We start from the raw sequence: 18,286 nt of genomic DNA, 5'->3' as shown, positions 1-18,286 counted from the left end.
TCTATATGGGGGCACCTTGTCTGAGCACGTAACAAGTACGGAAGCATCAGCAGGCGGAGGACTGTGTCTGTGTCCTGACTCTCAAATGAATGGAAGCAAGCAAACATTAATTTATGGTCCCTGGTGGGCTGCATTTGATGGGCGCTGGTGAGGCTGCATTTGATGGGCGCTGGTGAGGCTGCATTTGATTGGCGCTGGTGAGGCTGCATTTGATGGGCGTTTCATTAAAAAGGTCAGGTATACATGGGCAGGACAAAGGGGGTGGAGGCAGGGGTAGGGCGGCAAAATTAAGTTTTGCCTAGGGTGTCAAAAATCCTTGCACCAGCCCTGCAAGTTGGGACTTGGAATTTTTAGTGTTTAGTTCATTTGAGTTTAAGCAAGAGCACTTCTTTTGGGACTTTAAAGTTTCAGCGACCCCATTTTCAGGTCGCCATAACACAATGCGGTCTATGTTTCTTATATACCTTTAGCATAGAACGTGTTTTTTTGTATTTTTTCATGGAAACCATGGGTCTACTGGCACAACTGTCCTCACCATGACTAGTATACCCACTTAGATAATTACTGAAATTCTATCTATGAATAATCCCTAATTTGTTCTTTGTACTCTAGGAAGTTACTACGTGTTTTCTTTTCTTTGTGTGGTATGCCTGATGCTCCTATGTGAGTATTTACTCTTGCTACTTCTGAGATGGAATTGCCTTATATTTGTCATGTGTATTCAATTGTTTAACTGTATGCGGCTGCGCTCGCAATTTGTTCTTTTTCTTTTTTTTTTTTTTTTTCCATTAAAGTTTTTATTGTGAACAAAAGAAGTTACACAGTTTTTACAACCAGTAGATGGGTAGACAACATGAATCATATTAACATGACATATGTCACTACAATATAATGAGTCATTTATGTATTCAACTGTAGGTCATACAGACGTATAACAGAGTAAGAAAGCCTCCAACTCGAGGTTTACCACATCAACTGAGATCAGGAACCATATTAGGTAGGAGCATCACCTAGAGTAAGGTGTCAGGAGTTTTGGGTTAAATGGGGAGTGTACGAGTGTAGTCATCTATGGGTCCGTAGGTTTGTCCTTGAACACGTGACAATGTATCGGGCTTGTTACTTAGGGTCAGTCTGTGAGGTAGGTTAGTCTCGTCGGTTTTTGAAATGTGACAAGTGGGTGGCGGATTAAACACCAAAGTTCGGGTAGTCATGGGAGTGGGTAGTTGGTTGTCATTGTCAGTTCAGTTGTGGTATGGACAAGGAGGGGGGAGTAGGCATAGGCAAGAAGGGGATAAAGGGATGAGGTAGAGGATAGGGGTAGGTGTGGGAGGTAGGGGATAGGGGTAACTCCTCCCCAGTCTCCACCGGGTCTCCGGAGTAAGGATGTTTTCGTGTGCGGATCCCTGTCTGAAGGGGGACTCCCCCCGGGATCCGCATTAAAGCAGGATTGAGCGAAACAGTGAGTTTTGATGGGTTAGTGTATGTCTCAAGAGGGGTTTTCGGTTTATTCGATCATTCATTGTGGGAGGAATCGGGACGGTTTGGCTTCATAATGGAGGAGTATCTCTCTGTGGTGCAAAAGTGGGTCCAGCAGGCCCACGTTCGGGAGTATTTTGAAGGCGTGTCTTTTGCAATGTGGATTAATTCCTCCATTTCAGCAATTTTGTCTATACGGGAAAACCATTCAAATAAAGTTGGGCTGCAGGAGGATCTCCATTTGGCTGAGATGCATAGTTTGGCTGCATTGATCATATGTATTCCCAGAGATTTTCTATATGTGTGGGCTGAAGTGGAGGAATGGTGGAGAAGGAGTCTGGTAGGAGTATAGTCTAGGGGGTATGTGGTTACCTGAGAAGTGATGTCATGAACCCGTTTCCAGAAAATCTGGAGAAGAGGGCAGGACCACCAGATGTGTAAGAATGTGCCTATATCATTGGAGCACCTCCAACATTTGTTTGGCATATCAGGATTAAATTTGTTTAGTAGTTCCGGGGTACGGTACCATCGGGATAGGGTTTTGTAGTTGTTCTCTTGTATCGTGACATTGAGGGAGCCCTTGTGTGCTATTGTGAAAATTCGTTCCCAGTTCTCTTCTGTTAGGTCTATTTGAAGTTCCCTTTCCCAAGCTTGGCAAGCTTTGGTGTCTTTGGGGGATGTCAGGGCAAAGAGCATGGAGTGTGTATTTGCAATCAAGTGCTGTTGCGGTGTAGTTTGGGAGCATAGGTTTTCGAATGGGGTTAAGTTTCTGGACACAGACGCATTTCGGTGTGTTGTTGTAAGAAAATGGCGAATCTGGAAGTAGGTCCATAGCGGGAAGGGTTCATCCCTTGTGTTTATGGGGAGTGTGTCACGGTTTGTGAAATTACCATCTCTAAAAAAGTGTTGGGCTAGTATATCTTTGTGTGGCCAAGTATCTTTAAGGAAGTTGTCGGACATCCCTGGGGTAAAGGCTGGGTTGTGGCGGATAGGTGTGAGGGGTCCTGGGTTAGAGGAGATTTGAAATTTCTTACAAACTTCCCTAAAGCTCCTGAGGGTAGCCTCTATAAGGGGGTGGTCTTTTAGGGTTTTGGGGATGTGGCGTTGGAGAATCCATGGGGTGCTTTTAATGGGCAAGTGGGAGAATGAATCTTCTATTCTCACCCAGTCTTTAACTCCTTCATGTACTGCCCAGTCTACAATTCTTCCCAGATGGCAAGCTCTGTAATAGTTCTGCAAATCTGGTAGCCCAATACCCCCTTTATTTTTGGGTTTCGAGAGGTGGGAGTAGCTTATCCTAGGACGCTTGTGTTTCCAAAGAAACTTCAGAAATTGTTGTTTGATCGTGTGAAAGAAGGCTACAGGGAGTTTGATGGGCATTGTTTGTAGCAGATAGAGGATACGTGGGAGCACATTCATCTTCAGGATGGCCGCACGGCCGAACCAAGAAAAATGGGGTTTGTCCCATCTACGTAGGTCTTCGGAGATAGTGCGAATCAGTGGGGTGAAGTTTTTAGCGTATAGGTCTGATAGGTGTGTGGTCAATTGGATTCCCAGGTAGGTAATGGCGTTTTGTTTCCAGACAAAGGGAAAGTTATCTTAGCATTGGGAGACTAAGTCTGTCGGGAGGGAAATGTTGAGGGCATGGGATTTTGAGAAGTTAATCTTTAGGTTGGATATTTGTCGAAATAAGTCAAAATCTCTGAGGAGGTTTGGGATCGAGGTAAGTGGGTCACTTAGAAATAACAGAATATCGTCGGCAAAAGCCGCTATTTTATACGTGTGTCCTGCAATGGGAATACCTTTGATGTTCTCGTTCGATCGTAGGCAGCGTAGTAGGGGTTCTAGAGTTAGAATAAAAAGGATGGGGGACAATGGGCAACCCTGTCTTGTTCCATTCCTGATGGAGAAGGCGTCTGACAGGTGGCCGTTGACTTTGACTTTTGCTGTTGGTGTGGTGTATAGGGACATAATTAGATTGAACATTCGGTTGTGTAAACCTAGGTGGCGTAAAACCGCCCCCAGGTAGTCCCAGGCCAGCCTGTCAAATGCCTTCTCAGCATCCAGGGATAGAAAGAAGCCCCTTTGTTTTTGTTTTTGGGAAGTTAGCCAATGGTTTATGTTGATAGCTTTGATGGTGTTGTCCCTGGCCTCTCTGCCAGGAACAAATCCAACCTGGTCTTTCCCTATTATTGTAGGAAGGAGGGGAAGGAGTCGGTTTGCTAGTATTTTTGCGAATAATTTGATGTCTACGTTGAGTAGGGATATTGGTCTATAACTAGTGACTGAAGTGGCGTCCTTCCCCTCCTTCGGAATGACCGTGATATGTGCTTCAAGCAGTCTGTGAAAAGGTAGTTTGGAGGAGGTTAAGGAGTTGAAAGTCTTTAGGAACGGAGCTGAAAGGATGTCTATGAAGGTCTTATAATATGGCGCTGAAAAACCGTCGGGGCCTGGGCTTTTGCCTGTTTTTAGTTGTTTAGTCGCTTTCTTAAGTTCCTCTTCGGAAATGGGGTTGTCTAAATCGCGAGCCTCTTCTCGGGGTATGGGTTTGGGGCTGAATTTTTGGAGGAAATTTGTGATAAGGGTTTTTCTGGAGGTTTGGCCTGCGGTCTTTTCGGGTTGCTGTGGTATGTTATAGAGTTCTGTGTAGTAGCGTTCGAAGTGAGATGCTATGTCTGCGGAGTTTGAGCTTGAATTACCTAGCGGGTCTTTAATGGTGTGGATGTTGGTGCTAGCTTTCTTGGATTGTATTGCTCTGGCTAGTAGCTTTCCACACTTGTTCCCCTGTTCATAAAATAGCTTTTGGTTCAATGTGAATTTGCGTCGGGTTTTACGGTTGAGGATTTCCAACAGAAGTTTCCTGGTTTGAGTGAGTTCTAAGTATGTGTCTTGTGATTGGGATTGCTTGTGGAGTATTTCCAGTCTCTTTATTTTGTTGGTGAGTTCCTGAAAGGTTGTCTGTTGTGTTTTTTTCCGGTTGGCCTGAATTGTGAGAAATTCCCCTCGGATGACACATTTATGTGCCTCCCAGAGGGACAGGGGTGCTGTTATCATTTTCCCTGAAGTAGTTGCACAAGCTGGTGCGGATGCGGTTAGTGTCAATTTCTGAGGTGAGGAGAGATGGGTCAAGACGCCATATCTTTGTGACTAAGGTTTTTTCCGGGAAGGAGAGGGAGAGGGTGATCGGGTGGTGGTCTGAGATGAGTAGGGGTTCAATGGTGGCAGATTTCAGGAAGGGGAGGTCTTTTTGGGAGAGAAAGAGGTAGTCTAGCCTAGAGTATCTATTGTGAGGTGCGGAGAAAAAGGAGTAATCTTTCCCATTCGGGTGTAGGGTGCGCCATGTGTCGTGTAAAAGGAGTTCCTGTAATTGTATCTTAACTTGTCTCAGTGCTCTATAGGGAAGTGTGGAAGATCCCGAAGAGGAATCTAGGATGGGCTGAAGTGTCACGTTGAAATCGCCTCCAAGAATCGTAGTCCCCTCTTGAAAATTTGCGAGGAGGGCAGCGATAGAACGGAAGAAGCTGACCTGGGCAGTATTGGGGCTGTATATGTTTGCCAAGGTAAACGTCCGGTTATGGACGGTTCCCTTCAAGAACACATAGCGGCCCTCTGGGTCTATTAAAGAATCTATCAGTTGCCATGGAAGATTTTTAGAGAGCAAGATTGAAACTCCTTTTGTTTTGGCTAGAGGGTTTGTAGCATGGAAGGATGTAGGGTATCTGTGGCTTGCTAGTTTAGGGGTAATGTCCGTGCGAAAGTGGGTTTCTTGCAGAAATATCACATCTGCTTTTAATTTATTCATCATGTTGAGGATTTGACTACGTTTCTCTGGGATGTTTAGTCCTTTGACATTTTGAGAGACTATTTTAAGCGTGATGTGTTGCACAGTGGAATGTAGGGGGTCCATGATCGTTGGGTAGAGTCTAGTTGGTGTAATAGGTATGGGGAGGGAGTGCAATTTGCCGATGCGGCCGATATGGGTGGGTGTGATCTGTGGGGAGTCGTAGGCTCTTCAAAGGTGTTTGAGCGATGTAGTAGGAGAAGCTTCGGTGGAGACCAGGGAGGGGGAGAAACCCAGATATATAAAGGGGGGGGAGGGAGAGAGAATAGAAAAAGGGGGGGAGATAGAAGGTAGGAGGGGGGTGATAAGTCAGGAGGGGATTAGTAACGGGAAGTGAAATGTACTTACCGGAGGTAAATGTAGTCCAGCTACCTTACCCTGTAATGGGTTGAAACGTTCGGTGTGGGTCAACTAGGATAGTCACTGTCCTGTTGTGTGGAGGAGTGGAAGGAGCTCGAAAAGGAGTTCGAGAGACGTTCTGTCCGTTGGAGGTCAACTTGGGTCTATTCGACTGGTATGTAGGGAGCCTGCTTACATATCAAGGGGAGAGTATGTGGTTAAAGATCTCAGATTGATGATGTGAAGGTAGAAACAATCAATAACATAGATATTTGAAACATTGAACATTAAACTGTGGCCTTAGGAATAAACTAGCCACGATGAAAAACATGTGGAGGTCGCCACCTGGACAGTCTACATAGAGGCCTAGGAGAAGTGGTAAAGTTAAACCAACTATACATATATCTTAGATATAATACTGAAACATGTAGCAGCAATCATTTTAGGGCTAAGTTGGGTTCAGTGTAAGTTATGAGCTTGATGTAAGTATTGAGGCTGTGAGGGGGCGTAAGGTGGCGTAGCCTCTGAGCGGTTAGCTCACTATAATTTGGGGGAGTAATTGACTATGGGGGGAGAAAAAATAAAATAAGGATCCATTGATGCTTACGTATAGGGGTTAGTCTGAGTGTGGTCTAGACATCGAGTTAGGATAGAGCTGTAACTCGAGCAGTTGTTCAATCCCAAAGCTGTCTATGGTAGTTCCTAGCAAAGTTTAGCATTGAGTTAGGTATGAAGTGGTCTTTATTGGGTATCTAACAGACTGTGCAGTACTCGGCCACTGTGGCCTTGGCGTGGTTGGTTGAATACACTCTACCCATCATTAGGAAGCTCACCCCCCATGGATACCTCTGGCAGATGTATAGCGAATAGGAGTGTGTCAGAAAGGGAAAGAGCCCTTGTCCATGCGGGGTGAGCCCCCTTTTTTTTTTTGTTCCCTACCCTTTTCTTTACTTTACCCCCCCCTCCCCCCCCCCTATAAGCAAATCAAGACATTCAAAATAACCATATTTAAAAGCAGTAAGGAGAGGGAGAGAGAGAGAAGAGAGAAAGAAAAAAAAAAAAAAAAAAGGGGAAAAAAAGGGGGGGGGGGGGAAGAACTCTACATGTATCTCAGAGCGCGGTGGAATACTGTATATTCAGCATCTAACTTGTTTTGATTTCTCAGGTTCAGTTCATCTCTTCGTCGCGTCGTCTTCAATCTGGAGAAGGTATCTGAAAAGAAGGGTGGGGGGGGGGTTGGGGTGGGTAGGGGGGTGGGGGGGGGGAGGGGAGAAGGGGGGATGGTGGGGGGTGCAGCAGTGGGGTTGTGAGCTGTGGTGGATGACACCATCTTGAAGGGTGGGGGTCCATCTTGAGCTGTCTTTCGTGAGTTCAGTGAAGGTTAGTAGTTGTGTGAAAATGTTGGTGGCTGGTGTGGTGTCCTGTTGCTCAGTCAGGCAGACTTCCACTGGTGATGTATGCGGCTTAGGTTCAGGCACTTAGTGGAGTGGATTGATTTCCGTTGGGATCTGTGGATGGGTGGCATTTTCTCTGGAAAAATGTCTTGGAGATGGGTTGATGTGGAGTCGTGTAGCGTGGGATCTTCATGGGTTTCTCAGCTTGTGGGTGTGTGTTATTGTCTGACTGTATCTGGTGGATCCAGTATAGGCCAGGTTTGAGGTATGTTTCTGTCAGGTGAGTTGTGAGCTTCAAATGGATTGCTGTTCTGTCTTGGTTCTATGGTCCTGGAACTTGGGTTGGGGTGGCGACCTAAGAGAAACTGCAACTCTGAATATGAGTTGTAATGTTATCAAACGTTTGGTTATGGTTGATCAAAGCTGATCTGGCCGAGCCCGCCTATGGGCTGGTGACGCTGTTGGGCTTTGTCGGTCTCTGTCCAGCTGATCCCTCTGAGGAAGTGGTCTTGGAGAGGATGATCTGCGCCTTCTGATGTGGAATTCATCTCTTACCGGAATGGCCTCCATGGAGTTGGTTCTTTGGAGCTGGGTGAGGCGAAAGTCTCTATACCAGTCCGGGAGTTCGATGAATGGTATCTGTAGAGTATTGCAGAACCCCCTGAGATCTTCCGGGACTTTCAGATTGGCAGTGCGTCCAGCATTTGTTGCAGACAGGCAGAAGGGAAATTTCCATCGATATTGGATCTCTTTTTGGCGCAGTAGGTCGAGCAGCGGGCGTAAGTCTCTTCTGTTTTGTAGGGTTATGGGGGACAAATCTTGGAAAATCTTGATTTCTGCCCCTTGATACATTAAGCTGCGGCGCTCTCTGGCTCTTCTTAATATGTCTTCTTTCAATCTGAAATTCACCAGGCAGCATATCACGTCTCTGGGAGGGTCTGATTCTCTGCCTCTGGGTTTGAGAGCTCTGTGTAGACGCTCGTATTCAATGGGGGTCTCGGGGGGTCTCCCTAGTAAGTCATTAAAAATTTGGATTGTGGCCTGTATTATGTGGTTTTGTTCGACGGACTCAGGTATTCCTCTTACCCTCACATTATGGCGGCGTCCGCGATTGTCCAGATCTTCCATATGCCTGTGTAGATCTCTGAGCTGGCTGTTGTAACTCTGAGATGAACGCTGCAGCTGTTGTAGAGCGGCATCATGGCGGATAGTGGTTGTTTCTATGTCATCGATCTTCATGTGCATCGATTGAATCTCCCTCCTGAGGTCTGTAAAGGCAGCAGCAAAGGATTCTTTGATGTCTGTGGCCACCGACCTGAGATCATCCATGGTAAGTGGACGGGCAGTGGATGGGCTCTCTGCACGTTGTGAGCTTCTTCTGGCAGGGCTGGGGCTTGAGGCGCGTGTTCCGGAGTAGGCCGGAGATGAAGCCGGGGCCTCGCGTGATCGCGGCCGGAAGATTTCCGGGATGTTGTGTCCGGAGAGCGGATCCATGCCCCTGGGGGATCGAGACCGGGACTGGGAAGGTTTATCCTTCGATTTCCCCATATTGTTAGCAGGTAAGGGCTCCTTTAGGCTGTTTGCAGGACCTCCGTGGGACAGAGCGAGGAGATCAGGCAGCCATTCTCGTTCGGCTCTAAGCCACGCCCCCTCTTTTTCTACTTTGTGCTTGTCCAAAAACTCAATAAAAGTTTATCGGAAAAAAAAAACATTTTCAGCTGCTTCTCCTGGATGCCGACCCACCCCCTTGTCCCAGCCCTGTACTCTAGTGCAGTGTTGGCTTACCGACTCCATGCCCAGGTGTGTACTGCAGGTCAACATCACAAGCAAGAGCAAGGCAGCAAATAATCTACGGTATATCCTTACCACCAGCAAAAAGTATACACAAGTTGAGAGGGGAGGGACTGGGTAGGCCACCAGTTAGCTTGTGATATCAATCACGCCCCGGACACAGCCGGGTGCAGACACCCCCCTTTTGTTTGAGGCCAATCACAGAAATGTTGCTAAGACAGATTGCCCCACATCCTCCCAGACCTGGGACACACTATTATCAAAACTGAAAATAAATCAGGGACACATTCTATTAACCAGGGATGAAATCGGGGACACTTTTTTTTCTCAAGGACAACCCCTAAAATAGAGGACTGTCCTCGGAAACCAGGCACGTCTGGTCACCTTAAGTTAGGGGTCCAAGTCAAACAGTCCACCCTGCAAAACAGACCGAAACACAGCATGTTTAAGATTACAGATTCCCTCATCAATACCCATTATACTCAGACTCTGGAACAAATTGTCTAAGTACTATATTATAAAATGAGAAAAACAAATAAAAATCTGCATTTCTCACTTGTCTAGCCTGTCTTCTCTATTTATACCACAAGATGGCGAAATAATACAGCTAAATGTATTAACAGTGATTACCTAGTTGCAAATTGATCACAGTTTACTGGACATGTGTATTCAGCACTCATAAACTTATTTTCTGGTAGATAACATTTAAAAGTATCTCTTGTGAGTTTGCTTGCATTTGTTGTGCATTTTCCCTGTGGTTTGATCACATAAAGTGCAATCTTATTATTATTGTATGGGAGTTATATAGCACCAACAGTTTGTGCAGCGCTTTACAATATAAAGAAGTGGTGATCAACTTTCCTCATATTGGGGGGCCTCAAGCGTGGCCCCCAACATCATCAAAGGGCCACACATAAAATTAGGTGAACATTCAGTCTCAGAGACAGCAGTCACACGGCAGGATATAAGTCAAAGACTATGCGCATGGTACAAGAGATGGTCAGAGATGGAAGGCATGATACAAAGGATGATCAGAGACTATGGAGATGATGCAAGAGATGGTCAGAGATTGCAGATTTGATACAAGAGATGGTCAGAGGCTATGGACATGATACAACAGATGATCAGAGACTGATACAAGAGATGGCCAGAGACCGTGAGCATGATACAAGACATGGTTGGAGACTGCAGACATAATACAAGAGATGGTTAGATACTGAAGACATGATACAAGAGATGGCCAGAGACTGTTGACATGATACAAGACATGGTTGGAGACTGCAGACATAATACAAGAGATGGTTAGATACTGAAGACATGATACAAGAGATGGCCAGAGACTGTTGACATGATACACGACATGGTTGGAGACTGCAGACATGATACAGGAGATAGTCAGAGACTATTGGAATAATACAAGAGATGGTCAGAGACTGAAGACATGATACAAGAGATGGTCAGAGACTATTGGAATAATACAAGAGTTGGTCAGAGACTGCGGACATGATACAAGAGATGGTCAGAGAATGTTGACATGATACAAGAGATGGCCAGAGACTGTTGACATGATACAAGACATGGCTGGAGACTGCTGACATGATACAGGACATAGTCAGAGACTATTGGAATAATACAAGAGGTGGTCAGAGACTGCGGACATGATACAAGAGATGGTCAAAGACTGTTGACATGATACACGACATGATTAGAGACTGCAGACATGATACAAGAGATGGTCAGAGACTTTGGGCATATACAGGAGATGATCAGCGACTATGGGAATAATAGAAGAGGTGGTTTGACACTGCGGATATGCTGCAGAAGACTGTCAGAGACTGTGAACGTGACATAGAAGTTGTTGGAGACTGGGGACATGCGAAAGAGAGTCATAGGCTGGAGCTATATTACCAGAGACTGCTAGAGATCACTGCTATAACAGGGCATTAGGGAAAGACAGATTAGTGATTGCAGGTGCCCCTGAGGGTCACACAAGAAGTAGCAAATGCAAGCCGCCAGGCCGCAGGTTGGGCACCAAGGCTATAAGGGAGACAGTACATTTATAATACAATTCAATACAAGAGGATAAATGTAAGGAGTTGCCTCAAACACATTAATCTGGGCATAGGGGCGGGTACCATCATCCTTAGTAGTAGGATTTTGGAAAAGAATACCTAGAGCTGTCCAAAGCATGCCACCAGTGTATAGGAAGGACAGGACTATGTCGGTACCCAAGGATTAGGCCAAGCTTATAATAAAATAACAATTTATTTAGAAAAATACATTATTAAAATTGGTTTGTACACAAAATAATTTGTAGACAGTTGATAACAACCATACCAAATTAATACTGTTGGTTCCAAAAGATTAGATAAACCCCATAAATACTGTGGGGGGCTAAGATGTAGATCGCAAGGTAGTCCTCTACATGTTTAGCGACTACAGCTGCTTCTTCAGGAGGAATCAGTTATCGTCATCTACAAGGTAAATACAATCTCATAATCATATGGTCGTAAGAGGTATTTAGTAGCAAAATAGGGTGAAACAGCGATACAAAATAATATGTATATAATGTGAAACTGTGTTATTAAGAGTCCATACATTCATGCATTGCTTACCAGTGGAAACCAGTAGTGCATGGAGCAGCACCTAATGAGGCACCCGAAGGTAGTTCCCCCACGGTGGACACGGGAGACAGTTCAAGGCATTGGTTACTGTGATTTCAAAAGATAACGATAGTATGATAGTAGGTGAGAGTACTTGACTGATAGAAAGCACAGTCAACACCGTGTATATTCTTGTGGGGACAGCAAATGGAACCCGAGGTAAGGAAGAAAGTCTAAAAAGAAGAAAAGAAGAGGTACAGAGTGGGAGAAGGGGAAAGAGAGGGTAAAGCTGACCATAGATTACATTAAAGGGAAATTGGGACTTTAAATGAAGCTGTTGAAATGCGGAGGTGGTGATAGAAAATAGTTTTATTCATATCAAAATAGAGTAATTTCATATATATATATATATATATATATATATATATATATATATATATATGCACAAGGTATAAACATAATGGTACAAGGTATATAGAAATAAACAATAAATAGGGATATAATCATAATGATCAATTGATAATGTATTCGATATAGGGATGGAGGCTCCTACCCAGGCCTCATATAAAGTCCCAAACCTTTCTCTTTTTCCACAGTTTGTATAGACATGGAAGCGGTTGAAAAGCTGTATTAGCAGTGTTCCCCTGCTATCCACGTGTGAGGTGTATTCTCAGATGCCTGCATTCCCTGTCAGGGATCTGCACATCTGAGATAGCCAAGAACATACTGGATATATTGGTGTATGTATTTATTATCCTTATCAGTGACAGCAATATATGGCATTCCCGGCACAGGTCCTACAGTTATAATTGATTTATACCTTTATATACATAGATGTACAATCTTTATATTCATGCGCCCCCACCGCTCTGGCAATGTTTTGCATCTTTGGGGTCATTGGGCTTGTTCATGGTGTGTGGGGGGGTCCCTTCCACGTTGCGGGAGCTGCGATGCGCCTTGTGGGTCCTCCCCCTCCTCCCTGCATATCCGAGCTCGGGAGATCGGGTGAACGCCCCTTCGCGCATCGGCGCCACGGTCCTCACATCAAGCGCTTGGCGTCAGTCATAACGTCATTGCGCTGATGTTGAGAGCGCCAACTGCGAGGTTCCTGTGGGGGTGGCTTGGCACCAATCACTGAGCGATCCAGCTCGGGTGCGGACGCCGTCCCCCTTGGGCTCACGCATGTGGCGTTGGTGGCGTGCCTATACATATACCCTCAGTCGGAGCCGGCTGCTCACACGGCTGGTCTCCGCCTGGGGCTCTTGCACACCAGCCATTTCTTTGCTTGGTGTTGCATGGCATGCAGCTTGGGTAAGTGTCATTTGGTCTAGGTTCACCTTGGTTGTTACATTTTTCATTGCACGCTTTTGTTTATACACATCCACATTACACATTATACCACTGCGCTACATTTTTCTGCCGTGTTTACTTCGATTTTTGTCAGTCACTTCTCAGACATAGGTCAGCTCACCTCACACTCATCTTCATCACACTCATTCATTTAATATTCTTTTTTTTCCCCCGACTCATCACCATACATACAGACACTTTGGGTATATTTATATATTACCTCAATTTATCACTTAATTTTACACACACTTTTACTCATTTGTTCCCAGATACCCCTGTCTGTTGGCTCACACACCAGCACTTTTGTTTATGGAGACCATCCCAGGCACCTTAACATCATCCCAAGCTGTTTATGTACAACACGCCGCCTCAGCTCCCGTGATGTGCTTCATGCCTCTGGTTCACCGTGTCTCGCTCGCCCCATATTGCACTCATGACCGGGGTTGGTGAGTGCGCTTGTTTAATACTATCTTTATCCCCCTCTATTAGAGTGTGGCTTACCTTGTTTGTACAATTAACAGGAATCTGTCGCATCTGCTCCTAACGAGTGGAGATACATCCACCAAACGCGTAGAGCTACCTGATGCTACAGAGACACATAATACGCCCTGATGATGTCATTATCATGAACCTAGTACTCTTAGAATTACTATGCGAACACAGGTGCCGGGCATGCTGTTTTCAACATTTGTAGGCCATATTGCTGTTGTATATATCATCAATTGATCATTATGATTATATCCCTATTTATTGTTTATTTCTATATACCTTGTACCATTATGTTTATACCTTGTGCTTATATGTATATATATGAAATTACTCTATTTTGATATGAATAAAACTATTTTCTATCACCACCTCCGCATTTCAACCGCTTCATTTAAAGTCCCAATTCCCCTTTAACCACTTCCCACCCGGCCACTGCACATAAACGGCCGGTGGGCTATCTCTCCTTCTGAGTGGACGTTCAGGAACGTCCCTCAGAAGTGTCAGGATCGCGCGTGCAGCGGCGCAATCCCGATGCGCTTGTGTCACCCGGACATGGCGCATCCCCGATCGGTAGGAGGGCTCTGCAATTGGCCCTCCTGATCACATGGCGGCCGTGTCGAATCACAGCCATCATGTCATGTAAACACAGAGCCGGTTGCTAGGCAATCTGCTCTCCTCTCCTCACACGGAAGTTGTCAGTGAGGAGAGGAGAGCGGATCGCTGCAGCCGGCTGGTGATCAGTGAGTATGAGCTGTTTTTTACAGCTTTTTACTCATTGATCACCAGTCTAGTGTCCCCACACATGTAAAAAAACACAAAGTAGACACACAATGTCCCCAAAACACATGTCCCCAAAACACATGTCCCCACATAGTAAAAACACCTGTCCCCCACATATGTCCCAGTAAAATCACATGTCCCAATGATTATCTGCACACATATGTCCGTGATCACCTGCGCACATCTGTACATGATCATATGCGCACATGTGTCCGTGATCACACGAACCAATTATTATACACTTAACGGGATTTTTTTAAACAAAAACATGTAGCAGAATACATTTTGGCTTAAATTTATGACAAAATTCGATTTTATTGGATTTTTATTAAAATAGAAAGAAGAAAATATTGGCTTTTTTCCAAATTTCCACTCTTTTTTTCGCTTATATCGCAAAAAATAAAAAACGGAGTCATGAATAAATACCACCAAAAGAAAGCTCTATTTGTGGGAACAAAATGATAAAAATTTCATTTGGGTACAGCATTGTATGACCGCGCAATTGTCACTGAAATTGTGAGAGCGCTGAAAGCTGAAAATTGGTCTGGGAAGGAAGGGGGCGAAAGTGCCCAGTATTGAGGTGGTTAATGTATTCGATATAGGGATGGAGGCTCCTACCCAGGCCTCATATAAAGTCCCAAACCTTCCTCCTTTTCCACAAGCTGACCATAGATGAGCCAGTTTTTATGTTCAGTCAGCGGGTTGAATAAAAAACTGAACCTGATTCCCCCATCCACACATTCAAGGTGGATGGGGGAATCCTCCCCACTGTGTCTTTGAATCCTGACAGTGGTAAGAATTCCCCACCATCAGAATACACAAATCAGCACAGCAGTCTATAGCCGGCAGCACTGATCAAACAGTGGCCATACATGGATCGAAATTCGACCAGTACCTGCTGAATCAGACCAATTTCCATCCATGTATGAGACCATCACATGAGAGCTTACAATCTAATAGGGAGGGGCTAGTGATAAAAAAGTATGGTATTCAATTTTCTTTAGAAATTTTATTTTAGATCTAGTGATGTCATCACTGGGTCTCTGTGCTTCTCTATGGAAAGCAGATAGATCATAGCTGGTAGGAGGGGCCAGCAGGGTGCTGAACATAATTTCCTTCGAAACATCACAGCCCCCTGAATCAGTACCCAACTCATGAGCCCTCAGTTCTGATACAAGCAGTGGGCTGGCTCATGGGAGGAGTTATGTAAAGATCAAAATGCCTTAAAAGGTGGGTGTCAGTCTGGAGGAGTGGGCAGTCCTAGACAGACTGTATGCAGACTGCCCCATGTAAGGCTGAGCCTCCATGACTGATAGAACTGAAATCCATTGAATGAAAGAGGCAGGGGCAGTCTGGTTAAAGAAAGACAGTGCTATTTGATTCTAGATAGGCTCTATTTGACTTGCTGCAGATTCCAATGCACACTATGAGAAGATCACAGTGTGCAGAGAAATTAGCCTAAGCCATCTCAGTATAAGAGAGGAGCCTGTACAACTGGGCAAGACTGAAGGGAAGGCCGGAGGTCATATTTAAAGTGGATTTAAACCCGATTCATGAGGCACATATATCTTTAGTGTTTTCTTATCTCTCTTCAAAACCATAAGGCCCGTAGCTTTCTCCTGCTCCGTTCTTCTGTTATCAGCATGATAACTTCTCTGTTTTCTCTGTGATAAAACCAGGCTGAAATTTGTGTCAGGGTGGGTTCTATAAATAGATTAGCAGAAAGCTGGTCTATTCACAGCACAGCTCTGCAAGTCTCTGCCTATGTGGAGAGGGGGTGTGTGCCTTTTCCTCCAATCAGCTGTCTCATAGTGTATGGCAAGAATTCACTCCCACAGGTGAATCAGGAAGAGTAAATTGCAACAGAACGTGCACTTTCTAAACAGTATATAGAGCTGAAGACATGTAAAACTTATGTAGGGAGATTTGTTCCATCTCTGTGTATCATCTGAGGCTGTTCACTTCACTGGGTATAGGAGAGAGTTTACATCCACTTTAAAGAACACAATTTATTTAAATTCCCTCCACCAAGTGCAATTTCTCACAATGCAAATGTCAAGTGTATGAGAAGGGCACAGGCATGCGTTGTGGATCTTATATTCCTCTTATATTCCTCTTATACATTGGCTGACACACCACAGGAAGCGTATCAGTTGATCATCCCAGCTTCAGGACATGTTTTATCACGGTGGAGGAAATAGATAAAGAGAGATCCCGGATGTGAAGATCGAGATTAAAGTCTATATAAACCCGTACAATGAACTTCTCTTACTTGTTCCCTTTTAATCTGCAAAATATTCCATTAAAGATGATACAGTATATCAGAAATCCAGCGATCTCATAACTTTCTATGCTCTCTTCTGCATTGGTATCAGTTACATTGCTCCCAGTTTTTTTTCTGTAGACTACAGAACACACCCCTATTTTATGTAGATGAAGAGAGGGGGGCTAAGAGATGCAACTCCCCAATCCACTTCTTGATAGATCAGCAACCCACCTGCTTGTAGCCCTCCACCTCTGCCGTTTTGTGCCAAACACCATGAAATCGCCAAAAGTAGTTCAGCAACGACTTTTTCAACAGTGCCATTGCCGACAATAGGGTGCAACTTGTCATGGGATTTGACAAGTCGCTCTGGTGTGAATGCGGGCTTAATGTTGCTGTGTTTTAGGTCAAAAACAACCCAAAATGCGCATTATTGTTTCTGGGCTACACTAGGGGTGCAAACGACAATTAACATACACATATGTGGTATCACTGCAATCGCCAGGAGAATGAGAATTCATTTATACCTAGGTGGATGCATCTGTCCCCCGGCGCCTCTGCACTTAGAACCAAGCGATCGAACACTGCCGATGGCTCGGTTCTCACAGCTCCCTGAACAGAGAGCTGCTGACTGTCAGTCACAGCTCTCTGCTCTGCCCCCTCCTTGCCTATTGGAGTGCTGAGCTGTGGAGGGGCGGGGAGCGGCCGGCTCAGGCTCTTAGCGGCTCGCTGAGAGGCTAAGCCGGGTGTCGGCACCTGGCGGATCCAGACTCCCATTGTCGTGGACCGACTTCTGTGACGTCAGCAGAGAGCGCACTTCAGTCCGCTCTCTGCTGAAAACGGGTCACAGGAGCGCAAAACGAATTGCACTCCTGCGATCCATAGGAGAAGTACAGCCAAACAAGCTTTGGCTATACTTCTCCTTTAATCTTAAAAAAAAAAAAAAAGGAGGACAGAGTCAGAGGCAGAGGTGGGCGAATGGTTTGGCCTGAGCATGAGTTCAGGCCAAACATTTGCCTCTTCAGTCAATTGCCGAACATCTGAATTTGCAGGGTGTTCGTCCCGACAAACACCCTGCAATGCTATGAGCGTTGCACAGTGCATTCTGTGCCCTGATTGGGCAAAGCTTTGCCCAATCAGGGCGCAGTGTAAGCTGATTGGTAAAGAACGGGGCCGGGAAGCCAACCGCTGCGTCCTTAACAACCGATGAGTCGTCAACTGTCAATGGGTTTCCCTGCTGACAGCTGAAATAAAAAAAAAAAGAAAAAGTGCCAGTAAAAAAAATAAAGAAAAAAAACTGCATTATTTGCAAGTAACTTTTTTTCAATTTTGGCGTGTGGACTGGGGGGGGGACCACACGCCGTTTTTTTCTTTATTTTTTAATAGCCTGGTGCCGGCAATTGTAACTGCGAGTCATTTTAAATGGGATTTTTTTTCTTTAGTCAGTTGTGTAATGTCAGTTTTGCTGTAGCATGTTCTGTATATACTACAAATGCGCCACTTTACAGGCACATTAACCACTTCAGCCCTGGAAGGTTTTACCCCCTCCCTGACCAGAGCACTTTATACAATTTGGCACTGCGTCGCTTTAACTGGTAATTGCGTGTCATGCAATGCTGTACCCAAACGAAATGTGCATCCTTTTTTTCCCACAATTAGAGCTTTCTTTTGGTACTATTTGATCACCTCTGTGGTTTTTAATTTTTGCGCTATAAACAAACTATAAACAAACAAAAAAAAAAGCGTCAATTTTGAAAAAAAAACAATATTTTTTACTTTTTGCTATAATAAAGATCCACAAAAATGTTTTTAAAAAAACAAATTTCTTCATCAGTTTAGGCCAATATATATTCTTCTACATATTTTTGGTAAAAAAAAAAAAAAATCACAATAAGCGTATATTAATTGGTTTGCGCAAAAGTTATAACGTCTACAAACTATGGGAAAGATTCATGGCATT

The sequence above is a fragment of the Aquarana catesbeiana genome, linkage group LG06 (genome assembly GCF_042186555.1).
Source record: "Aquarana catesbeiana isolate 2022-GZ linkage group LG06, ASM4218655v1, whole genome shotgun sequence".
Lineage (NCBI taxonomy): Eukaryota > Metazoa > Chordata > Amphibia > Anura > Ranidae > Aquarana > Aquarana catesbeiana.
The sequence above is the reverse complement of the archived record's forward strand: the minus strand, read 5'-3'. Positions refer to the sequence as shown.